The sequence below is a fragment of the Zingiber officinale genome, chromosome 7B, assembly GCF_018446385.1.
Source record: "Zingiber officinale cultivar Zhangliang chromosome 7B, Zo_v1.1, whole genome shotgun sequence".
NCBI lineage: Eukaryota > Viridiplantae > Streptophyta > Magnoliopsida > Zingiberales > Zingiberaceae > Zingiber > Zingiber officinale.
This window is the reverse complement of record NC_055999.1, coordinates 36,294,124-36,322,064: the sequence shown is the minus strand read 5'-3', so window position 1 is coordinate 36,322,064 and position 27,941 is coordinate 36,294,124. Positions and strand designations below refer to the sequence as shown.

The following is a 27,941-nucleotide window of genomic DNA, read 5'->3' as shown; positions in this document are numbered from 1 at the left end:
CACGATCGTGATGCGATGATCACGAATAGCGATCTACGAATAACACGTACGATCTATATAAATAGATACAAAGTGTGTACCACGAAGCGTGTCAAATAGAAGGCACACAAATCAAGAGGGTATCAAATAAACCCTAGATCCGGAATATAACATGTGGTTGGGTCACTACCTAAGGTATGTGATCGTAGATAATATGTAGTGCAGAATAAATAAACAAACAACATGTACTAATCATGTAGTGACCAACCGAAATAAACAGTAACACAATTCTGTTATATGTTAAACATATTATCATGCATATCAAAAGACATAAGTCAAGTACCCGCCTCCAATAAAGGGTCCAAATCGACTCCGAGATACCGTCTCGCGTCAAGGTCCTGTGTCACGAATATAAATATATTTCATTTAGCTACATTCTCATAAATAGCTAAATAACTCTCTAACCCTAGTTTAGGGCAAATCCCTGACCAACACATAAACCCAATTCAACCCATACATGATCAATAGCATATATCAAATTCCTATGCCTTACCTGAAACTCACAGCCGTTTTATCACTGTTGGAAGTAGGATCGTTTGCTGCTGGAATCCTTCCTACTGATCAGATCATGTTGAGATCAATAATTGGGAATCACAAATCAAACAACAACCCATCTTACAACCTAATCTTACCTCAGGTGTGTCAAGCTGTTGACAGGGGGTGGTGGCCGGAATCAAACAGAGACAGCAACAAACTCTTGATGCTGTGATAACCGGAACCAACTAGGTCACTGTCTTCCAACAATCGAATCGAAAGAAATCACACTACAAATGCATCAACAACCCAATCAACTACTAGTGCACAACTAAAATTTCAACCTAATCCTTACCTTCATCCAGTAGCTCACTGGATTAGAGGACGGAGGAGTTAGGTCACCGGTGTTGTTTCCAGCAAGGGCTACTGAGGCAGTAAACCAGAGCAAAGGGGCGACGACGACATACAGATCCCAAGTGGTGGCCACGGCAGAACCCTTACCAGCGTCGGAAACAGAGGCTAGGGCAGAGGCTACAAATCGACAATTGCTTTGAGTGTTGGCAGCCGGCTATCTGCTGAGCGGGGGCTAGGGCACGGTGAGAACTCGGACAAGGAGTCTCGGAGTGGCACAGAAGAGGTCGGAAAAAGGCGTCGACGGCGTTGGCACCTAGGGCTCGGTGCTGCTCGGCGTCGGGAGAAAGAGAGACAGTGGCATCGGCAGAGATGCTAGGGCATAGAGGAAAGGCAGCCGAGGCTGGGAAATCGGTGCCGGCAGTGGCATCGCTGGAGTCGGGGCAGAGGCTAGGCACCGGCGATTTGGGGACGGCAGAGCGGAGAAGAAGAAAAAGGAACAAACCTTGATCGGGGCTTAAATCGCGAGCGGTTAGCTCGGCGCCGGTTAGGGCAAGGGGGTGAGGACTTCGGGCGCGCGGCAATGAAAGAAAACGGCGGAGGAAAATAAGAAAAAGAATAAAGAAAAAGGGAGAAAAATCAAACATTTCCTCTTTAAAACGAGGTAGCCTAAACAGGCTTTTCCGGACCCCATTTTTATCCCCGTTAACTCGTCCGTACGAGCTCCGAAAAATTCCCGAAAAATTTCTAAAAATTCCTGAAAATTCCCTTATTAATATTCGCTTATTTTCCGGTATTTTACATTCGTAATCTTCATCAGCAAGTACTAACAACAGATATAGAGTATAAAATGCTGAATGGTAAATTAAATCACATATCTCAAGTGAAAAGATGGGGGTATCGAGCTCGGATCGTATCCTTGAGCTCCTGAGTAACTTTCTCGTCCAAATGTTACTGTCATCCGACTTAACCAGCCAAATAGTCTTGTTCCGCAACTGACGCTTTTTCCGGTCTAAAATCCGTCGTCAGGCTGAAAGGAGAACTAAGATTATCTATCAACACATGTATCAGATCGGGTATGTATCGTGAACGCCTGCCAAGGAGGCGATAGTGCCAACCGATAAGCTCTCGCTCGATCCTTCCCGAGATCCGGAAAGATCGATGTCATGGAGTCGGCTTACCGAGGTCAAATCTCTTCACCCTTTAGGTGGGCGAAACTCGCAATATATGAATAGAGAACTCAAGGTGTCTCCGCTCAGCATAACACTTCGGCGGTCTTATGCATCCGACATCTCTGCGATAATATGGACCACTTTGCCACGCGTTGAGCTCATGAGGTCTCAACAACTGGTCTCTCGATTCTCGTCGATCGACGATCGAGCAACTATGGTAACAAGAATACCTGCCTGTCATCCTCGCCTCAATGTCTAACTCAGAGAAAATCCTAAATCAAATCACGACCTGACTCGGTGGCAAGCTAAAGTCCTCCTGGACTTCTAGCTAAGTCGTCAGACCACATTAGCTTTTCCCGGTGATAGCTAATGGTACAATCATAATCCTTCAGAACTCCATCTATCTCCCGGTCAAGATTAAGTTCCTTCCGGTGAAGATATTTGAGACTCACGGTGGTGGGTGAGAATCTCAATGTAATATCATACGCCGCCAAATCTTTAGGGCAAAAATAATAGCGGCCAACTTCACGATCAGTATTTTCTTCTCGGGCTCCCTCAACTATCGAGAAGCGTATAAGAATACTCACCGGTGCTGCATCGAACAACACTCATACCACAGCAGAGACGTCGGTGTTGAGAGGACAAATTCGTCCTCTTCGAAGGTAAAACCAAAATCAAAGCCGACACTAGTCTCCGCACCTACTGTGTGGTCTTGCGATCCTCGACCCAAGTCCACGTCATGCGTGTCGGTGACATAGCTATGCTGGAGAAACCCTCGACGAAAGGTCTGAATATCCTGCGAGTCACAAAAGCGGATCTCCTACTCGATTTCTACCGCTCCAACCAGAACAACCTCTATCTCTGCGGAACCACGGTACACTCCTACCGTGTGTGTCCCAAACATCATAACAAAAGACAATCCAAATTAGCACTACTGACAATCACATATAGATGTTCTCATCGAAACATCTCTAGATCTATGCAAAGGTAGTGTATGTGACTCACCTCGGATCCGTAATAGATCACAACATCGTCCACAACGATAATGGACACCTATCCAAACATCCTCGATACAGGATCATCGAGTCCTCGAAACATCTAAGGCAATCGTAGCACATGGCAAAACAATACACATAATGTCCGTATCACAGGACATTCCTATCCATAAGATCTCCAATAATAAATCAAAAAATCTGATCATCAATAACATAAATCACCAAAGAATAAATCCTCCAGAGAGCAACGCTCCATCACAGAACACCACATATGTGGAAGCAACGCTCTACCACAAGAAATCCTCAATATGTGGGAGCAACACTCCACCACAAATAATCTGAAATATGTATCTGTAATAAATATAGGAGCAATGCTCCACTACCAGCAATCCATGATATGTGGGAGCAACGCTCACCACAAAATAATACATAAGTACCCCAAGGCACCTAATTATCCAACTAGAGATTGTACAAGATCTCTCTACCACAAATCACTGTGGTTAGCCTAGGCTATAACTACCTAGTAACTAATCAAATCCATCATCAACTCTATCAGCATCCTAGTGGGTCATCCACTGATAGGAAAATTAATTGATGGGTTAATCCAACAAATGACATAATGCAGTCACTCCACATTCTGCATTCAGCATAAGTAAAATCATCATGCTGCTACCAATATATACCTAGCACACATGCTCACACAACATATGTATGATCGACATATTCCTCCAATTAATATACACCAAACATACTCACAACATAGGTATAAATCATCTTGATACCTCCAACAATGCATACCGAACCCGTGTACAAAATCAACATAGGTAAAATCAACAATACACCTCGAACAACACTCATATGACATATATACACCTATGTCAAGAGTATAACCAACATATACTTCCAATAAAGCATACTAAATCCAGGTGCGCTCACAAATCAAACATAATCAAAAAGATACCTCAAATACCACACCAAACACATATGTACATATCACAACTCAGATTAAATCGACAAAATGCCTCCATCAAAACACCACCGATGTACTTATACTACATCTCGGATTTAATCAACAAGATATCTTCAATAATACCTCCCGATACATACACCGAACTACATAGCTATGATCCATAAGAAACCTACAAACCATATCAGAACATGGATACATATACTATTTGCAAATCGACAGTCTACCACAAGACTCTTACAACACACAACAATCAAAATTACATGCAACATAGACATGTAAAATGAGCATACCAGCTCAATCAAAGAGACCAACCTTATGCTACCAACACTCATGGATTACGGGTACATCTAAACAAGATTCATGCATATGTATCAAGCATGAATACATCACTCAAAAGTAACCCAAAATAAAGTAGCCTAATCATCCAGTAACAACCCTGCTCTAAGTTCAAAGGAACTAGTATCGGACAAGAAAGGTATACACACCCTGGTATAACATTGCAAGTCAATGCCATATGCTACTAAGACTATATCAAATGGGAAGAATTTTATCATCACAAATCCAAATGTACTCTCCCAGTATACACTAGTAACGAGTGTATCCCATAAGTGTTAAGCAATTAGCTCTACACTTCCTTACATCAGCGGGGTCATATATCCCAATGCACCCTCTAAGTTATCCCACCAGATATATATACAATCCATGGTCAAAGTCTTCATGAAATAGGGTACATCGATCCTTTATCACCTATCCAAGCCGACAATGATATATGGCTAAATCAGTCATTTCCACGTCAGTACAAAACAAGTACTCAAAGGTGCTCTAGATACATAACTAAACACAAATAACCTAAAGGTTCGAACCTCTAAAAATAGAGTATGGCAATCCTCTACTGATCAATCAACAAAATTAAATCATTCATTTACTAACTAATCAAGAATACCTTAATCCTCCACAAGCAACTAAGGTATATCCAACTACATAATATCATATGTATAAATGTGTACGACCCAAAAGAAAAAGTCAGAATTTAAGAACATCAAGACACTCTCATCTTCATCCTCAAAAACATCAGCCCACACTATATCAGATGAATAAATCTCCACTCCCCATGAGGGCAAGTTAGCATTCAAAATATCAATCATTATTTTTCCACATAGTTCAATATCAGATGAAACAAATATCAATTTTATCATCCTGTTAACTAACCACAATTAACCAGATTTATTAAAATCTCATAAGCACATTCAACCGTAAACTCTCCAGCACCCAATTTATAATCTGATCACCAACCATAATCATCAAACCTGTGAATATCATAAATGACACTCACTATGTCACCATCAATGACAACCCAAATAGTTATCCACTAATAGATCATCAAAACAAATATCTAGTAATTGATCATCAGACAACCACATAACATTTACTCTCATAAATCATTAGAAATCAACATATCATAATATCTGATCTCACAATATCCCTCAACCTCAAATCATTCTCAACAATGATCAAACATGGTAACCCCCAATGATCAATTTCCATCGTACCTGGTACCCTAATATCCAAAAGATATGAGTATAAAACTCTCCTGGCTAAGTCAACAGAAATATGTAGGTATCATCCACTACCCAGCTAACAATAGCAGAGGCTAGTATGTGCCTCCATCTCCTACGAGTAGTAACAGAAGCTAACACTACTGATGGTATGATAAGAAATATCACCAGAGATTATAATCCTTTATCTCTATTAAGGTCAACCATCCTCAATGGCTAACCCATCACAAGTAATATGTGCTACAGCAACCAGACAGGTACTAAATAAAGAATGCTAATACCTGTCATAAACTATAAAATTAAACATCATACCTATATGCCGTCTGGAGATGTTCCATCGCTGTCCAGTCCCCAAAATGACCTCAGAATTCCGTACGAGAAAAACAAACACTGGAAATCCATATAAATCCAAAACGGACGTCCATAACATATACATAATGAAGAAATCCGTACAAACCGAAATAGACATCCAAAAATCCAGAACACCAAAAGCAGGTATCCATAACCTACTCTGATACCAATAAATTGGTATCAGATAAATCTCAAAAATCCAAAAATACAAAAATCCAACAAGTATCGCCAAACTTTGGCGCTCTGATACCATATCAATTGGTATCAGGTTATACCAACTATGCAAAATACGAAAACAAAGATCGTAAAAATCCGTAACACATGAAAGTATCGTATACCAACTCGATACACTAAATTGTACGCCCGGAGGAGTCTCCGTCCAAGAAATTTCTGAGATCTCCCATTCATTGACAATATGAAACTTTCTACATATCACATATACTTCAACACGGTAATTGGAATGATAAAAAATAAAACAAACACCACGCAGTTTATAAAGATATTCACCTGTCACATCTCGATCATAAGAGGACTCGACAAAATCCACCCTCACCACTACACTCGTAAAGCTCAAATCCAACGAACTCACCTCTTCTGCCGTCCAGGCGGTATATAGTAGAATAAAAACCAAACCATCAAAGACCATGACGGTAACAATAACGCGTAATATCCATAAATAAAATCCAAAACAAAACTAAAACATAGTCGATGGAAGAAACCAAAATAAAGCGAAATGACCTAGTAGAGAACTACTACTGCAGTATGGGGGGCATGACCGAATCGACCTCGACTGAAAATATCAACAATGGAGGCGGGGTGAGTCCGACACTCGGTGATCGATACGCATAATAAAACAAATATGACAACACTAATCACAATACCTCACGAATGAAGAGGATAAATGCAATTGAAATGAAATCAAGATAACCGCTGACCCGGATCAAAGTATAAAGGTAAGTCGTCGCGCCGAGTGAGTCGTAATCAGATGCATGTCAATCAATGATCGTCAAACAAACGCAGTATAGTACGGCAAAGATCAAGCAAATAAAAATCTGATAAATCGTATACGACCCATACTCAAATCAATGCCTCCGTGTAGCGGAGTAAGCGGGCCTTGTCAGAGTACTCGCCCGCGACCCCAAATCATAAATGGGGAGCTCAATGCTCTCATCTCCCTGAGACAATCTCGGCGAGGATATTCTGTCACACTACCCTGAGTCCGACCAACGGAGCCAAACAAAGTCCACCATCGCGGCCTACCACTGCTACCCTAAATGCCACGGAGCTAAACAGGCGGAATCGATCACGGCACACACCGAGTCACGACCAACGCGAGCAGAACCGCCACACACCAGATATCTAAATCCATGGGTGATGATATGAATGGCGATGAGCTCAACCAAAGTAGGCCGATAATCACACAAAGACGCAATCGCGACGATGATGATCGAATACGGCAATCTGAATAACATGGCATGATCTATATAAATAGATACAAAGTGTGTACCACAAGAAGACGTATCAAATAGAAGGCACACAAATCGAAGAGGGTATCAAATAAACCCTAGATCCAGAATATAACAGAGCATGTGGTTAGGTCACTACCTAAGGCATATGTGATCAGGTAGATAATATGTAGTGCAGAATAAATAAACAAACAACATGTACTAATCATGTAGTGACCAACCGAAATAAACAGGTAACACAATTACTGTTATATGTTAAACATATTATCATGCATATCAAAAGACATAAGTCAAAGTACCCGCCTCCGAAAATAGAAAGGTCCAATCTGACTCCGAGATACCGTCTCGCGTCAAGGTCCTGTGTCACGAATATAAATATATTTCATTTAGCTACATTCTCATAAATAGCTAAATAACTCTCTAACCCTAGTTTAGGGCAAATCCCTGACCAACACATAAACCCAATTCAACTCATACATGATCAATAGCATATATCAAATTCCTATGCCTTACCTGAAACTCACAGCCGTTTTGTCACTGTTGGAAGTAGGATCGTTTGCTGCTGGAATCCTTCCTACTGATCAGATCATGTTGAGATCAATAATTGGGAATCACAAATCAAACAACAACCCATCTTACAACCTAATCTTACCTCAGGTGTGCCAAGCTGTTGACAGGGGGTGGTGGCCGGAATCAAACAGAGACAGCAACAAACTCTTGATGCTGTGATAACCGGAACCAACTAGGTCACTGTCTTCCAACAATCGAATCGAAAGAAATCACACTACAAATGCATCAACAACCCAATCAACTACTAGTGCACAACTAAAATTTCAACCTAATCCTTACCTTCATCCAGTAGCTCACTGGATTAGAGGACGGAGGAGTTAGGTCACCGGTGTTGTTTCCAGCAAGGGCTACTGAGGCAGTAAACCAGAGCAAAGGGGCGACGACGACATACAGATCCCAAGTGGTGGCCACGGCAGAACCCTTACCAGCGTCGGAAACAGAGGCTAGGGCAGAGGCTACAAATCGACAATTGCTTTGAGTGTTGGCAGCCGGCTATCTGCTGAGCGGGGGCTAGGGCACGGTGAGAACTCGGACAAGGAGTCTCGGAGTGGCACAGAAGAGGTCGGAAAAAGGCGTCGACGGCGTTGGCACCTAGGGCTCGGTGCTGCTCGGCGTCGGGAGAAAGAGAGACAGTGGCATCGGCAGAGATGCTAGGGCATAGAGGAAAGGCAGCCGAGGCTGGGAAATCGGTGCCGGCAGTGGCATCGCTGGAGTCGGGGCAGAGGCTAGGCACCGGCGATTTGGGGACGGCAGAGCGGAGAAGAAGAAAAAGGAACAAACCTTGATCGGGGCTTAAATCGCGAGCGGTTAGCTCGGCGCCGGTTAGGGCAAGGGGGTGAGGACTTCGGGCGCGCGGCAATGAAAGAAAACGGCGGAGGAAAATAAGAAAAAGAATAAAGAAAAAGGGAGAAAAATCAAACATTTCCTCTTTAAAACGAGGTAGCCTAAACAGGCTTTTCCGGACCCCATTTTTATCCCCGTTAACTCGTCCGTACGAGCTCCGAAAAATTCCCGAAAAATATCTAAAAATTCCTGAAAATTCCCTTATTAATATTCGCCTATTTCCGGTATTTTACATTCTCCCCCACTAACAAAAAATTTGGTCCCCAAATTTCGTTATCTACCATCAGCAAGTACTAACAACAGATATAGAGTATAAATGCTGAACGGTAAATTAAATCACATACCTCAAGGGAAAAGATGGGGGTATCGAGCTCACATCGTATCCTCGAGCTTCTGAGTAACTTCCTCGTCCAAATGTTACTGGCATCCGACTTAACCAGCCAAATAGTCTTGTTCCGCAACTGACGCTCTTTCCGGTCGAGAATCCGTACCGGAACCTCCTCATAGGTAACGTCAGGCTGAAAGGAGAACTAAGATTATCTATCAACACATGTATCAAATCGGGTACGTATCTCCTCAGCGTAGATACGTGAAATACGGCGTGAACGCCTGCTAAGGAGGCAATAGTGCCAACCGATAAGCTACTGCTCCAATCCTTCCCGAGATCTGGAAAGATCCAATGTACCGCGGAGCTGGGCATCTCCCCTGTACGAGTGACAATCTGAAGCATTACTACATACAAAATATACATCAGCCACACTCGGCTGGAATATGTATACCATAGAAAATGGAAACAACACAACCACGCAGTTTAATATACTCAGCCTACTCGGCTGGACAAAAGATAAAATAAGCACAGCGGAAAGAAAACGAAGAGAAAACCCACAAATTGCAAAGTTATCAAAACATCACAAATACCAAGTCCACACAACAAGTATCAAAACATAGTTCACACAACACCAAATCCAACGAATATGAAATGCAAGTAAAGAGAAACAGAACCAAAATCAATTTTCGAATATGACGCGGGACCCAGGACTGGCAGCCGGCATCTCTCCAAGCAAAAACCATTTTACGGGGTGGTGAGTATTGGAACTCAGCAGGTAAGGAAAGAGATAGTGCATGAACATAATCAACCAATAAAGAATACCCAAAAGGAATACAATCTCTTAAGAGAATAGCAGATACAAAAAAATAAAACCATGATAAAGGTTCATACCAGGAATGATATCCTAGGCTAGATATAGAAAGTCAGAAATGGTACTAATCTGCTACAGTACTGCTCATAACTACAGAGGTAATGGGTAAGGTATATAAACATTTCCAATTACTAAACCAAGGTTTAACCACCTACAACGTGAGCATATCTTAACATAAGACAGCATATCAGCATAAGTGAACAACAGCAAGAAGCAACGGCAACATAAATATACCACAGCAGCATAAGTAAGCAACAACAACATAAGTAAACAGTATAATAACAACAGATGCATTTATCACCACCTCTCGCACTACGAGGTCGAGAGGCGGATCAATGACAACTGTACCACCCAAAGGCCGCCACCCGCGAGTGACCGATGGGCAGAGTAGCTAACTAACTACATAGCGGAGGGGGTCCCTGCCGCAACCCGCCTACCACTACCCACTTCAAGACGACAGACAAGCATCAACTCTACCACTCTCGAGTGGTCGAGGATGCAGTATGCAATGACACATCTGATCATGCATCATATATATATATATATATATAAAGTATGTTAACCAGCATGCTCAATATCGTACATAAACAAACAGCAGTTAAAGCATACAAATATGATATCTAGTATCTACTACGGATCATGGACAACCAAAGAGACTGTATAGATATGGAAACGAATATCTCAAAGATAACGTGGAAGTATCAAGCACCGGAAAAATAAGAGTGGAGTCAAGGTGAACAGTCCTTATCCAAAATAATTCATGCACTAAGGTCAAAGTACTTAAAGAAAACAAAGCAAGAAGTACCCGCCTTAAATGTAGATCGAGCTAAACAATCCCCCGCGTCGAAGTGCTCGTCTTGAAACAACGTCCTGTAAATCGTATACTGTACAGTTAAGCTAATCTCAAAAGCAACCGCAGACTAAACCCAAACCCAACTTACTTAGGGAAAACCCCTAATCGAACTATGAATCTCGATTCACCCAAATCTAATGAATAAATCCTTAATTAAAATCCACACCATCTAAATCTATCCCAAGAGAAACCCATATTCCATCAAATCTAAACCGGTTAACATTCGAAAACCCTTTCGAACAAGAAAACAAAGCCATCACAATCTGTCGTGACCTCCATGGCCATTTGAAGGAAACAAAGCTTCAACCAATTAACCAAGACATCAAAACCAAAACCCAAAACTCACTGTCATGAGAAAACGTGCAAATCTAGAGGTATTCTCCTGAGAAATCCAAAAGGAATAAAACACCACCAGTTACAGTCACTCACGCCGAATCTGAGATTGGAAATCGAATTCCATCTCACACCACAACCTTTTCAAAAGAACCGACACCAAATCCCAACAAATCAAAGAATAGAATATTCCTCTTGTATCCACGCACTCACATTAATCCAATATTTCAAAAGCATCATAGAAGTAAATTAAACATGGTATCATCGATCCAAGCTTAAAGCCCGAACAATCTGCCCAAAACCCAAAACAGTGTGAAGAACTGAGAAAATTCTGAATTCAATTAGCATCCCAACTAGATCACCCCAAAAACAACAGAGCGACAAAAAAAACAACTAAAATACCTAAATTCGTTGCGGAAATCAAATATGCAGCATTCAACGGAGTATGAACAAGCAAGAACCGTAAAAACATCACAAAAACCACATATCACAGCCCATCCCAGTAGATTATCATCTTCAATTAGTTCACCAACTATTCCATGCCCTAACCCTTACCTCCCGGATCCTATACCTACATATTAAAGAGTACTTACCGGATCAGTTGGGTCACGGCTCGGAGAGAAGAGGATCGGCGACTATGGTCCGCGGTGCTCGTGCGAGGGAGAAGGATCGCAGCTATGCTATCCGCGTGGGGAGGAAAGGTCGGCGGCTGGTTCTCGTCGTGACTGGCGGTGGTGTGGCATCTCAGCGTGAGGGCGAAGGAGGCCGGCGAAGGAGGCGAGACGGCGACACATGAGGGCTAAGGGAAGAGGGAAGCCGACTGGTGCTCGTGGAGAGAAGGCTCAAGGAAGAAGCTCGGCGTCGCGTGGGGAGCTAGGGCACTGGATCGGGGTTAAAGAATTCGGCGGAGAAGGAAAAATAAGGAGAAAGATAAAAACCTAGGTTTTAATAGAAAACTTAGGTTTATCAATCCAATCAACTCCCATATAAATTGATATTCCAAACAGGCTTTCTCCGAGCCCAATAGATCCATCCCCTTAACATACATCATACGAGTTCTAATTAAATCCCAGAAAATTTCTAAAAATTTCGTTAAGGTTTTTCGTCCATTACATATTATTATTTGTTGTCATATTTTACAGTAATGCTCCAAAACCTATTTAGAAGCATACGTAATGAGCGGTTTCTAGCAACACATCATTACTACCCAAGTTACAAGAATGTTGAGATCCAACATCACCTTGTGACTACTAATTGTGACTCCTCACAATATATGTCATTATCCTTCTATCCTAGACATCTAGATTGATCAATATGAGGCATAGACCGTGTCATCCTCTAATCAATCTAAATCTTGAACTGCAAGTAGACTCACTCAATCAAATCAGCTCAATATCTCATATTGACTCATTTGGGCATGGTCATACATTTAGTGGTCTCACTCTATCAAGAATATCGATGTCACTCCCGTCATATAAGAGGGATAGATCCCATCTACATCACTCACATCCCTCCGCATAATTTGTTACATACCCAGTAATCGCCTTTATAGTCCACCCAGTTACGGGTGACATTTGACGAAGCCAAAGTACGTAACTCCTTATGTAGGGAACCATGGTGACTTCAGGTTCAAGGACTAGTAGTCATACTAATAGCCACATGAGAAAGTATATGACACTCATATAACGATCCATGATAATTTCTCATGGCGGGTCATTCAGTATACATTCTTCAATGCATATCCATGTGTCAACTTGATATCTCTATATCCATGACTTGTGAGATCAAGTCATCGAGTTGACCTACATGCTAGTCTCGTCGTATTAACATTGTCCCTGAATGTTAATACTCGACTAGGAATGATTAAGAGTAGTGTTCCCTATATCATCTCACTATCGATTCAACCAATCGATTGATATAGGTAAGAACCTTCTACTCAAGGACGCTATTATACTTAGTTATTTGACACCAGTACAAGTAAGCATAATAACCATAAACAAATGCATTTATATATATAAGAAATATGATGCAATGAGTCCATACAACAATCATCAAATGATTGCCTCTAGGGCTCTAACTAACAATCTCCCACTAGCACTAGTGTCAATCAGTGTAGGCTCTAAGGCCTAATGACCTAGTGTTACCATAATGCTTTCTCTGTGCTAAAGCCTTGGTCAAGGGATCTGCGATGTTAGCCTCAGTGGGTACTCTGCAAATCTTCACATCTCCTCTATCGATGATCTCTCGAATGAGATGGAAGCGTCATAGTATGTGTTTGGTCCGCTAGTGTGAGCGAGGTTCCTTGGCCTGTGCTATTGCTCCATTGTTGTCACAATAGAGCTGTATGGGATCAGCTATGCTAGGAACCACCCCAAGCTCAGTAATGAACTTGCGGATCCAAACTATCTCCTTTGTTGCTTCTGATGCAGTAATATACTCGGCCTCTATTGTAGAATCAGCTACTGTGTCCTGCTTCGAACTCTTCTAGCTCATAGCACCACCATTTATGCAAAACACGAACCCCGACTGCGATCGATAATCATCCTGATCAGTTTGGAAGCTAGCATCACTGTAACCCTTTACAGCTAGCTCATCATCGCCTCCATATCTCAAGAAATATTCTTTAGTCCTTCTCAAGTACTTAAGAATATTCTTGACCGCTATCCAGTGACTTTCTGACTGGTATCTGCTCGTCATGCTCAAAGCATACGAGACATCAGGACGAGTACATAGCATGGCGTACATGATAGATCCTATGGCTGAAGCATAAGGGATCTGATCCATGCAGTCTCTCTCCTCTCTAGAAGAGGGGCCTTGAGTCTTCGAAAGACTCACACCATGTGACATCGGCAGAAATCCCTTCTTGGAGTTCTGCATGGCAAACCGTAGTAGTACCTTGTCAATGTATGTACTCTGACTTAGGCCAAGCAATCTCTTAGATCTATCTCTATAGATTTGTATGCCTAGAATGCGGGATGCTTCACCTAAGTCCTTCATTGAGAAACAAGTCCCTAGCCTAGTCTTGACAGACTGCAGTAAAGGGATGTCTTTCCCAATGAGTAGTATGTCATCCACATACAGTATAAGGAACACAACTGTGTTCCCTACAACCTTCTTGTAGACACAACGTTCATCTTCATTCTTGATGAAACCAAACTATTTGATTGCATCATCGAATCGAAGATTCCAGCTCCGAGAAGCTTGCTTTAGTCCATAAATGGACCTATGCAGCTTGCATACTCTGCCAGTATGCTGTGGATCTACAAAACCATCAGGTTGTGTCATGTACACATCCTCGAGCAGATTTCCATTCAGAAACACGATTTTAACATCCATCTGCCAGATCTCATAATCGTGGTACGCTACAATAGTAAACATGATCCGAATGGACTTAAACATCGCTACTGGAGAAAAGGTTTCATCATAGTCAATACCATGAATTTGCTTGAAACCTTTAGCTACCAAGCGACCCTTATAAATAAGTTCATCCATGTCAGTCTTTCTCTTAAAGACCCACTTACACCCAATGGGTTTGACCCCTTAAGGTGGATCAACCAAAGTCCATACTTGGTTAGTGTACATGGATTCCATCTCAGATCTCATGGCCTCTAGCCATTTCTCAGAATCTGGTCTCATCACAGCTTCCTGATAGGAGGTAGGGTCATCCTCAATGAGCACAACGTTATCATGGTCAGATAAGAGAAATGAGTATCTCTCAGGCTGACGACATACCCTATCAGATCTGCGAAGAGGTAGGTCTACTTGAACTGGTTGTGGTTCCTCAACTCCTTGTGGAACAACATCATCCACTACACTTTGTGGTTCTAGTTCAACTTCCATAGAGGCTTTAGTGTTATGGTCCACATCTTGAACTTCTTCAAGATCGAACGTACTCCCACTAGTCTTTCTAGAAACAAAGTCCCTTTCTAGAAATACCCCAGTCTTAGCCACAACTACCTTGTGTTGACTGGGAATGTAGAAGTAATATCCCTTCGTTTCCTTGGGATATCCAATAAAATAGCCCTTATCGAATTTGGGTCCCAATTTGTCCGAGACTTGACGTCTAACGTAAGCCTCACAACCCCCAAATCCTCATAAAAGGCACCTGGACATCTCTCCCAGTCCATATCCTATATGGTGTCTTTATTACAGCTTTAGATGGAACTCGGTTGAGAATGAAGGCTGCTGTGTCTAGAGCATAGCCCCAAAGATACATAGGAAGATCTGTGAGACTCATCATAGATCGTACCATATCTAATAAGGTATGATTCCTTCTTTCGGATACATCATTCCACTGTGGTGTTCTAGGAGGAGTGAGTTGAGATAGAATCTCACACTCAGCTAGATAGTCACGAAACTCATGACTAAGGTATTCACCACCTCGATCTGATCGAAGTATCTTAATACTTTTTCCAAGCTGGTTTTGTACTTCATTCTTGAATTCTTTGAACTTTTCAAAAGATTCTGACTTATGTGTCATCAGGTACACATAACCATATCTACTGAAGTCATCAGTAAATGTAATGAAGTACCTATAACCACCTCTAGCAGTGACATTGAAAGGGTCACATACATCACTATGTATAAAATCTAACAAGTCAGTCGCTCTCTCACTGTGTCCACTAAAGGGAGTCTTGGTCATCTTGCCAAGAAGGCATGACTCGCATGTCTCATATGATTCAAAATCAAATGAGTCCAGCAAACCATCTTTATGGAGATGGGATAAGCGTTTGTCATTTATATGACCTAAGCGACAGTGTCAGAGATAGGTTTGGTTCATATCATTTGACTTGAACCTCTTGGTACTTATGTTATAGATAGGGTTCTCAAGGTCTAGAATATAGAGTCTGTTCATCAGAGGTGCACTACAATAGAACATATCATTTAAATAAACTGAACAACATTTGTTCTTTATTATAAATGAAAACCCTTTCTTATCCAAACAAGAAACTGAAATTATATTCTTAGTTAAAGTAGACACATAACAACATTCATCTAATTCTAATACAAGCCCAGAAGGTAGAGATAGATGATAAGTTCCTATAGCAACAGCAGCAACCCATGCTCCATTGCCTACGCGTAGGTCCACCTCGCCCTTCGTCAATGCCCTGATATTTCTCAGCGCCTGCACATTAGTACAAATGTGAGAAGCACATCCGGTATCTAATACCCATGATGAAGAAATAGATAGATTGACTTCTATAACATAGATACCTGAAGTGGAAGTCTCACTTCTCTTCTTCTTAAGATCTTCCAGGTACACTTTGCAGTTCCTCTTCCAGTGCCCGGTCTAGCATCCTTGGCGACCCCTCCTTTGGGTTTCAGTGCCTTGCCTTTGCCCTTGGCTTGGGACTTTCCCTTACCTTTAGGCTTTCCCTTGCCTTTTCCCTTTTGTACCATCAAAATGGAGTTGGGCTTAACCTTCTTAAGGTTGAGCTCAACAGTTCTTAACATGCTACGCAGCTCAGGCAGTGGCTTGTCGAATTGACTATAGCTATCTGGCAAGGATTGCAAGATCATGTCAGTGGTCAGCTCTTGGCCAAGCAGGAATCCCAATCTCTGTAGGTTTTCTATGTACCCAATCATTTTGAGTACATATGGGCCTACGGGAGTCCCATCTTGCATCTTGCACTGAAACAGTGCCTTAGAGATCTCGAATCTCTCGTGCCTCGCTTGTCCTTGATATAGTTGACGAAGATGTTCAACCATATCATAAGCGCCCATCAACTCGTGTTGCTTCTGAAGCTCAGAGTTCATGGTCGCGAGCATAAGACATGACACATCTAATGCGTCATCTTGATGCTTCTTGTAAGCATCACGATCAGCTTGCGTGGCAGTGGCAGGGGATGCCTGGGGAATGTGCTGCTCAAGAACGTACAGTTTACCAGTCCAGGAAATTAGCTCCGTTGAGCTTGCCCTTCTCAAGGACGGAACGCAGGGAGAAAGAGTTCGTATTTGACGTCATGGTTATCTACAACAGAAAAATGCAGAAAAATAAATAAATATCATATTCTATTAATCATCTAATTAGGCCTTTAATTAAATGATGCTCCCACTGAATTCTATAATTCATGTGGGACAAGATCCACATCATACTATGCCCTGAGTTAGCTTTGGCTAAATCGCCTAAGACTTAGTATGATCGGTAGGTAACTAATTACCAATTACATCTCTATGCAACTCTTGTTTATAGGATCAAGATCCGCATTTATATTAAAACTCGAGTTAGCTTTGGCTAATACGCCCAAGAGTTAATATAAACGTGAGTTTGACCTATCTACCAACCATTGGAAAATGCCTATAGTTAAACTTGATCCAATTTAGTTAACTAGTTACTCAATCTAATTGAGTTGTACTCACCCATGCGTTGATAGGCGGGACCAAGATTGTCCCTCCGTACCCTACCAAGATAATATGTGTTGCTCTGCTTTGGCAGATTCAACAACAACATGTGATCGAGGTAGTGATAGGTATCACGGCATAGTAGGCATTTTTGAGTTGACGCGATTGAGATCTAATCTAATCGACGATGCGTATCATATACTCGATTTAGATCTAATCTAATCGTGGAGATGCATCATGTGCGCGACTTAGATCTAATCTAATCATTAAGGCACTAATTAATTACTAATCTAGCATGCATCACATATACACACACAAGTAATTAATTAAACTTTTTGTGATTAGTCATGGCCCTACTACGATCTTCTCAAGCCAATGAGAAGATCGGATGGTCAACCTAAGGTCAACAGCTTCTCAAGCTCCTTCCTTTGACCACCTTGTGTTGCTCGCGCCCTCCTCGTAACTCCGTCTCGAGTGGACCTTCCACCGCTCCATTTTGTACATTACAAAAGTGAAACTCAAGTTACATTCGAGTCTAAACTATTTACAATAGGAATAAATAAATAGAAAGGCACGACGTGCAGGTCGCGTATCAAATATACAACACGCACAATCACATGACGGCACACAGACCGTATTATGAATTACAACACACAATATCCAATCAAATTGGGTCTTTTGGGCCATGACCATCACAAAATAATACATAATTCTAAATTATATAATTTCTATAAATTTCTATAATTTTTCTTACAATTTTTATAATTTTTATGAGTAAAAATTCCCGGCGGTCCCGTTTAGCGATTTTCGGGCGCAATCGCGGAACGAAGCCCCTTGCGGGGTTAGGGGCAGCACCCCTACCCGCGATATAATCATCGCAAGTGTTCCTAAGCGATCCTACAGTGCCTTAGCCCGCTGTCCCAAAACGATTTGGGAAGAAACCTTGCCGTTTCGGAAATATTTTCTCGGTAGTTGAAGCCTACAAGTGTCTAAACACTTGTGCTTTGCTTCTACGAGAAAATTACCCATAAAATCTATAAAAATCATAAAAACACAGAAACTTATAGATCTGTAGAATTTCATAAAATTCAAAATAAAACTTGTACGCGCTTCGCACGTGGCTCTGATACCACTATTGAGATTTTCGGGACGTAAAAATCGCTTTTTGCGTTGCGGAAACCCCGAAATTCCCATGCCACCGGATCCGTGCAAAGATTAAAATTTTGTAAAAACTTTCACGTACGAGTTTTCTAAGCCTAGATCTACTTTAGATCTACAAGATAAGAATTTACCCTTGATGCGAAGCCCTTCGCTTAATCCCGCTCGTCCAAGGTTCGCCGGATCTCGAGAGTATCAAAGTAGATGCTCCTCTATGTGTATCCACACAAGCAAGAGATGGAAAAACCTAACAAAAAGGTGTGCTAGCACCTTTGAAAGGTTCGGCCAAAGAGGAGGAGAGGGAGATAGGTTGAGAGCTTGAGGAAGAAGAAGGAGGTTTCAACACAAAATGAAACTTACACTTGAATTCATGTGGTCGGCCACATTAAGAGGGATTATAACCTCCATGGAATGCCAAGAGTCACAACTCTTGGTAACTCCCATGAGGTGACATCCCACTTAAGCAACCATGATGATGTGGAGCATCATCGTTGGCCCACTCTTTGCCAACTCACCAATGAGGTGGCAAATGGTCAAGTCAAACTTGACCCTTCATCTTCCTCTCAAGTCAAGTCAAACTTGACCACTTCTCTCCCTTGGTTGATCTAATCTAACCATTGGTTCAAGTTAATTTTAATTTAATGAATCTCTATTCATTGAATTAAATTAATTAAATGAATCTAAGTCCAAATTAGACTCACTTAACACATGAACCAAATTGAGTCCAACTCAATTAGCTCAATTTGGATTACTCTTAATCCAATTTGGTTCATCATATGAACCTAATCCTTTAGGTTCATCAAATGAACCTAATCTCCATCTAATTGCCTTTTGTGTGTGACCCTATAGGTTCTTGTAACGTTGGCAATGCTCCTAAACCCATTTAGATGCATAAGTAATGAGCGGTATCTAGCAACACATCATTACTACCCAAGTTACAAGAATGTTGAGATCCAACATCACCTTGTGACTACTAATTGTGACTCCTCACAATATATGGCATTGTCCTTCTATCCTTGACATCTAGATTGATCAATATGAGGCATAGATCGTGTCATCCTCTAATCAATCTAAATCTTGAACTGCAAGTAGACTCACTCAATCAAATCAGCTCAATATCTCATATTGACTCATTTGGGCATGGCCATGCACTTAGTGGTCTCACTCTATCAAGAATATCGATGTCACTCCCGTCATATAGGAGAGATATATCACATCTACATCACTCACATCCCTCCGCATAATTTGTTACATACCTAGTAATCGTCTTTATAGTCCACCCAGTTACGGGTGACGTTTGACGAAGCCAAAGTACGTAACTTCTTATGTAGGGAACCATGGTGACTTCAGGTCCAAAGACTAGTAGTCATACTAATAGCCACATGAGAAAGTATATGACACTCATATAACAATCCATGATACTTTCTCATGGCGGGTCATTCAGTATACATTCTCCAATGCATACCCATGTGTCAACTTGATATCTCTATATCCATGACTTGTGAGATTAAGTCATCGAGTTGACCTACATGCTAGTCTCGTCGTATTAACATTGTCCCTGAATGTTAATACTCGACTAGGAATGATTAAGAGTAGTGTTCCCTATATCATCTCACTATCGATTCAACCAATCGATTGATATAGGTAAGAACCTTCTACTCAAGGACGCTATTATACTTAGTTATTTGGCACCAATACAAGTAAGCATAATAACCATAAACAAATGCCGTTATATATATAAGAAATATGATACAATGAGTCCATACAACAATCATCAAATGATTGGCTCTAGGGCTCTAACTAACAGATTCATCATCCGACGAGGGAACCGGGCACTTGTAGATGAAGCAACAAAGGTACCACTTGATCCAGAAAGAAGGAATCCAAAAGATAAAAGAAAGCCCAGATTGACTCCAAAGCATTGAACATGATCTAGTGTAGACTCACAAGGAAGAGCTCAACTGATTCAGCCCGCACGAGAACGCAAAGGAGATTTGGGACAAGCTTATTGAGCTATACAAAGGAACTTCTGATTCGAAGGTAAAAAAATGTGACTTACTTCTTAATTCATTATTTAACATTAAAATACAGGATGGTGAGACCGCAAACCATCTCCACGCTTGAATCAAGGACATCCTCAACAACCTTCACCTAATCGGACACTAGATCAAAAATTGGGACGTAATAAGGTACACTCTTAACTCATTACCACGAAATGCACTATGGGAATTGAGATGCATATAAGGTTTCAAGGAACCTCTCTAAATTAAAACTAGACAAATTATTTTATGAATTAAAGCTGCATGAACAAACTAATGATCGAAAGGTTGAGAAAGGAATTACTTTTTTTACAGGTACATCAAAGGGAACTAAACCTGAAGCCGAGACTAAATCTAAATTAGAGTAATATGAAGAAGAACAACTAGTGAACCTGGAAAGGAAGATGTTCACTAGATGCAAGAAAAGCTTCACCAAACAAGACATGAAGAAGATATCCAAGTCTGCATCCAACAATACAAAATCAAACATCACGTGTTATGGCTACAACAAGAAGGGGCACTTCAAACACGAATACCCGAACGAAGACCAAGTCAAGAAGACAAAGCAAAGAAAGCACTAAAACTGACTTGGGACGAGTCTTCAGATGGATCATGAGCAAACGAACTGAAGCAAGAAAGCTACCTCACACTAATGGCAACCGGAGGTGACTCGGATGAAGAAGACGAGTCTGAATATGAGTCAAGTCATGAATCTTTATCTAGGTCAGATTGACCCAAGATAAATTCTTTTATCAGCATAAATTCATTTAAAGTAATTGCTTTCCTAAATAAAAGATTAATTAAAATTGAGGAACACACTAAACAACTCCTAAAGGAAAATAACATCCTTAAGGAATAACTGAATTTGAACTTGGTGACTAGCCAAGTTCAAGACAAAGATTCAACTCAAGTTTCAAAACTTGAGGAAGAAAACTTTGTCATGAAAAGTCAAGTCAACGAGCTCAAAGGGTAGTTGGAAAAGTTTAGCTCAAGAACCTGATGGTTGCTACTCGGAAAACCTATAGGTTCCACTGTACAAAAATTTTGTACAAAGATCTGAACGTTTTCCTAGCTACCATGTGTTCTTTTAAATTAAATTTTGGATCGCCTGCGGAACTTAACACGTTTGATCCAAAACTTAATCTATTTGTTCTTTTAGGTTTTGACTTGGATCTCCTGCGGAACTTAACACGTTCGACCCAAGTCTCCTTAAGTTATTAATTCTATTAAATATTAATTTCCATAAAAGGTTCCCAGTACTGACGTGGCGAGGCACATGGCCTTCTTGGATATGGGAGCAACCACCACCGACTAGACAAAACCTTTAATAGAAAGCTAATATTTAATTTCCTAAAATAACTTTAGGTTAACCAAAGAGAACAATCAAATCACAAGGAAAAGAAAGAAACAAAAGAACACAACATCGAAAAACATATTCGAAATACTAGAACGTAAGCCTCTTGTATTTGGTATTATTTCCATAAATAACTAGCATGATGCGGAAAAGGAAAAACTACTAGTTATACCTTCTAGAAAGACCTCTTGATCTTCTACCGTATTCCTCTTCTAACCTCGGACGTTGTGTGGGCAACGATCTACCAAGATGAGAAAACACCAACCACCTTCTTCTCCTCCAAGCAAGGTTCGGCCACAAAGGAAAAACTTCACCAAGGAGGAAAACCAAAATACTAACCAAGCTCCAAGAGATGCTAGCTTTCTCTCCTTCTTCTTCTTCTTCTCCAAGTAGTATCCGGCCATCACAAGAGCTCCAATGGAAGAGGGAGATTCGGCCACCACAAGAGGAAGAGAGGGAGAGGTTGGCCGGCCACACCAAGGAACAAAAGAGGGAGAGAAATAATAGATGTTGTGTCTCATGAAGGCACCCTCACCCCTTCTTTTATATTCCTTGGCCTAGGCAAATTAGGAAATTTAATTACAATAAAATTTCCTCAATTCCCTTGACATGATTTAATTTAGAAAAATAAAATAAATTTTCCAAATCAAACTTCAATGGCCGGCCACATCATTGGAGAACAAATTGGACAAGTTTTAATCAATAATTAAAACTTCCTAATTTGTTTCCGAAAATTTTAAAAAATAAAATTTCTCTTTAAAATCTCTTCATGGTTGATAAAAGGAAATTTCTATAATTTTAATTTTATCAACATGTGAATAATTTTTAAAGAGAAAATAAAACATCTCTCCAATCTACAAATAAGGAAAGAGATCTAATATCTTTCTTTAATCTTTTGTAGATCTTTTACAAGAAAGATATTTTAATTTTAATTCTCTTTAAATTATATCTTCCACATAATAATAAAAATTAAAATTAAATTCCTTTTTTAATTTATTTTGGTCGGCCCCCACTAGCTTGGGTTCAAGCTAGGGTCGGCCACCCAATAATATACCTAGGCCGGCCCTAGCTTGGTTCCCAAGCTAGCTTGGCCGGCCCCTTATTGGTGGGTATAGAAGGTGGGTATAGGTGGGTATAGAACTCTATAAATAAGAGGCTACGATAGGGACCGAGAGGAGGAATTGATTTTGGTCTCCCGATAAAATTAAGCATCCCGTGTTCGCCCCGAACACACAACTTAATTTTATCAATGATAATTCATTCCACTAGAGAACTATCATTGAACTACCGCACCAATCCCAAATTACATTTTTGGGCTCCTTCTTATTATGAGTGTGTTAGTCTCCCTGTGTTTAAGATATCGAATGTCCACTAATTAAGTGAGTTACTGACAACTCATTTAATTAATATCTAAGTCCAAGAGTAGTACCACTCAACCTTATTATCATGTCGGACTAAGTCCACCTGCAGGGTTTAACATGACAATCTTTATGAGCTCCTCTTGAGGACATTATCAACCTAGTATCTCTAGGACACAGTTTCCTTCTATAATCAACAACACACACTATAAGTGATATCATTTCCCAACTTATCGAGTTTATTGATTTATTGAACTAAATCTCACCCATTGATAAATTAAAGAAATAAATATCAAACATATGTGCTTGTTATTATATAAGAATTAAGAGCACACACTTCCATAATAACTGAGGTCTTTGTTCCTTTATAAAGTCAGTATAAAAGAAACGACCTCTAATGGTCCTACTCAATACACTCTGAGTGTACTAGTGTAATTATATAGTCAAGATAAACTAATATCTAATTACACTACGACCTTCTAATGGTTTGTTCCTTTCCATTTTAGTCGTGAGCTACTGTTTATAATTTATAAGGTACTGATAACATCATCTTCTGTATGTGACACCACATACTATGTTATCTACAATATAAATTAAATGAACAACTACAAACAAATGTAGACAATTTGACCAAATGTGATTCTTTATTCATAATGAATGTTTACAAAGCTTAGGCTTTCAGTATACACTTCAACAGAACCAAGCACTTAAACATGATGCTTAGATCCTAAAGAGATGTGTACAATAAAACTGGATTTGGATACAAGTTTAACACTATGATTAAATCATTTTTAACTTTAACTCAAAACTTAAAATTAAATAAAGCTTGGATTTCTCCTCGGGCGCCCCCACAGGGTTCGACATGGTTGGACCTCATCAAAACTTCATCTAGGAAGTTTATCAATGTCCGGGTGCCTGGACCACTTCTAGGCGCCTAGACCGCTTGCGTGGGTCGATCAGTCGTAGCATGCCACTACAGAAAGAAGATGATTTTTTATCGATCTGAGCACCTGGACCTGTCCAGATGTCTTGACCTGTCCGGGCGCTTAGACCTATCCGGGAGTCTGGACTTGTCCGGGCGCCTGGACCTATCCGAGCGCCCAGACTATCCAAGTGCCCTCGACAGCCACCTGGGCGTTCCCTCTTCGCAATTGACCTGGGCGTCTAGAGCAACTCCGGGTTCTCGGATGTCTGGGCGCCTAGACATGCTCCAAGCGCTTAGACTACTCTTTTTCAACCAACAACTTTTTGCAACACAAGGTTAGCACAAGCATAAAATAATCTATAAAGTAGAATAATTTTAACAGTCTCCAGACTTCCGGTTCTAACTTTGAGTTTTGCTAAAACTCTATGTCTAACCAACGTCTACTGATCCTGACTTCGAGTTTCCCTGAAACTCTAGGTTTGACCAACGTCTACTATTCCCTCTATGGGGAACACGTCCTCACCTACTCCTCTCAGGAGAGATTACTTTTTGCCAAACTGATCCTCCTGATCGTTTGGACTTTTACTCAGTATCCGAAACCTCAGGACTTTCTGCTGGATGTCCGAACCCTGACTCGTCCAGTTTTTTGTATGGTGTCTATGACCCCCACGGCTTTCACCTCATGTCCTTGACCCAAGGATTTCACCCAACCTTCTCGACCTGCCAAGACTTTTCCCAATCTCACGGACCAGGACTGTAGGGATTTTCGAGCCGCAAAAACCACTTTTTGCCTTGCAGAAACCTTGAAATCCCATGCCACCGGATCCGTGCGAATATTAAATTTTCATGTACATGTTTTCTAATCCTAGATCTACTTTATATCTACATGTTTAGGAGTTTATACCTTTGATGTGAAGCCCTTCGCTTATCCCGCTTGTCCAAGAAGATGTCAGATCTAAAGGGTGTCAAGTGAACACCCCTCTATGTATATCCACACGAACAATTAGGTGGAGAAGAAACCTTAGAGTGTGCTAGCACTCTTTGAGGGTTTCGGCCAAGGAAGAGGAGAGGGAGAGAAGAAGAAGCAAGGAGGAATAATAATGATCGATAATGAAAATAAGAGTAAAAAATGGCTTAAGTATTTTCATCTAATGAAAATACTTAATGCTCATTAACACCATTAATGAGCCTCATTAATGAGTCTTAATGAATATTCATTCTTCATTAAATGACCATTTTGAAACTCATTTGAAATTTGAATCTAAAATTCAAATTGAATTCCATTTATCATTGAATTCAAAATTCAATGAATATCATCATTAAGTCTCACTTGAGTCTAACTCAAGTCTAGCCTCACTTGAGTCTAACTCAAGTCTAACTCAATCAAGTCTTACTCAATTAATCTAATTTGGATTACTCTTAATCCAATTTGGTTCATCACATGAACCTAATCCTCTTGGTTCATCATATGAATCGAATCTCCATCTAATTGTCCTTTGTGTGTGACACTATAGGTTCTTGTAACGTTAGCAATGCTCCTAAACTCATTTAGAAGCATAAGTAATGAGCGGTATCTAGCAACACATCATTACTACCCAAGTTACAAGAATGTTGAGATCTAACATTACCTTGTGACTACTAATTGTGACTCTTCACAATATATGACAATGTCCTTCTATCCTTGACATCTAGATTGATCAATGTGAGACATAGACCGTGTCATCCTCTAATCAATATAAATCTTGAACTCCAAGTAGACTCACTCTAATCAAATGAGCTCAATATCTCATATTGACTCATTTGGGCATGGTCATGCACTTAGTGGTCTCACTCTATCAAGAATAATGATGTCACTCCCGTCATATAGGAGGGATAGATCCAATCTATATCACTCACATCCCTCCAAATAATTTGTTACATACCCAGTAATCGCCTTTATAGTCCACCCAGTTACGGGTGACGTTTGACGAAACCAAAGTATGCAACTCCTTATGTAGGGAACCATGGTGACTTCAGGTCCAAAGACTAGTAGTCATACTAATAGCCACATGAGAAAATATATGACACTCATATAACAATCCATGATACTTTCTCATGGCGGGTCATTCAGTATACATTCTTCAATGCATACCCATGTGTCAACTTGATATCTCTATATCCATGACTTGTGAGATCAAGTCATCGAGTTGACCTACATGCTAGTCTCATCGCATTAATATTGTCCCTGAATGTTAATACTTGACTAGGAATGATTAAGAGTAGTGTTCCCTATAGCATCTCACTATCGATTCAACCAATCGATTGATATAGGTAAGAACCTTCTACTCAAGGACGCTATTATACTTAGTTATTTGACATCAATACAAGTAAGTATAATAACCAAAACAAAACCTTTATATATATAGGAATATGATACGATGAATCCATACAATAATCATCATATGATTGGCTCTAGGGCTCTAACTAACAAGGACTTCATTGCCTAGCCGCACCTAGGACTTTCCACCTGTCTGATGTCCATTAGGACTTCTTTGTCTAACCTCAACTAAGACTTTCCTCTTACCTAAGATCACTTAGGACTTTCCTGTATACTTAGTTAGACTTGTTAGAATAACAACACAACTTAACTTTGAACTTTTGCCAATATTAAAACTCAAGTTAGATTAGCTAGTGGTTCCAACACCAACAGGATTGGGGATTTTTCAATCAGCCATGATGACGAGTAGGCCCATCTTGCCAAATGGTCAATCCACTATGGCTCGGGCCATCCCGTTACGCACTATAACAAAAATTTCTTTTCGCAGCGCGCATTGCGTGCTGTACAGTTAAAAGCTGTTAAAAGTCATAAATTATCTGCAGCGTGCTTTGCACGCCACGAAAAATATTATTCGCAGCGCGCAAAGCATGCTGCGTAAAATATTATCCGCGGCTTGCATTGCACGCTGCGGATAATATTTTCCGCAGCACGCAAAGCATGCCGCGGATAATATTTTATGCATCGTGCTTTGCGCGTTGCGGATAATATTTTCTGCGGCGTGCAAATGTACGTTGTTGATGGTCGTAACTATATTAAAAAAAATAATTTGACGAAAAAAATAAACCAAAATTTTACAACAAATTTAGTTCAAATCAAATCCATACAAAATTAATAAAAGTCAGAGTTTTTCATTATACCAAAAGACTCTAAAGATCTAAAACAAGACATGAAATCTCTAACAAACTAGCAATTACATAACATCAATTAAACTTACAATCCACACAAATTAGTATAATATGTATCAATTACACAATACTATAAATTTAGATAACCATGCGACCGTGCTTCCTATTGCATCATCGAGAAACTACATTTCATCATGCGACCATGCTTCCACATCCTATCCTTCACTTCTTCATCAATATCATTCCATCCATCTAATGTATATGGCACAAATTCCTTTCCTTCTATGTGTCTCTGAAGTAGTGCAAGTAGTTCAAAGTCCACATTGATTTCTGATTGCTACGTTGGTTCTTATAACTCTCTTGCATTAGAATTCATAAAATAGTCATAACATTAATAGACCACTCGGTTCTCACAAGATAACATTCATGAG

General features: G+C 40.4%; 2 long non-coding RNA genes across 2 annotated transcripts; both read right to left on the bottom strand.

Annotated features, from left to right (window-relative positions):
* Positions 1 to 408: 408 nt before the first annotated feature.
* On the bottom strand, positions 409 to 1,575 carry LOC122003685. Its single transcript, XR_006118031.1, has 3 exons — positions 869 to 1,575; positions 672 to 742; positions 409 to 596 (listed from the first exon to the last, which is right to left on the bottom strand). It is a non-coding gene; the product is annotated as an uncharacterized LOC122003685 (long non-coding RNA).
* A 6,101-nt stretch (positions 1,576 to 7,676) lies between these two features.
* Positions 7,677 to 8,930, bottom strand: LOC122003684. Its single transcript, XR_006118030.1, has 4 exons — positions 8,224 to 8,930; positions 8,027 to 8,097; positions 7,888 to 7,951; positions 7,677 to 7,732 (listed from the first exon to the last, which is right to left on the bottom strand). It is a non-coding gene; the product is annotated as an uncharacterized LOC122003684 (long non-coding RNA).
* Between the last annotated feature and the right edge of the window lie 19,011 nt (positions 8,931 to 27,941).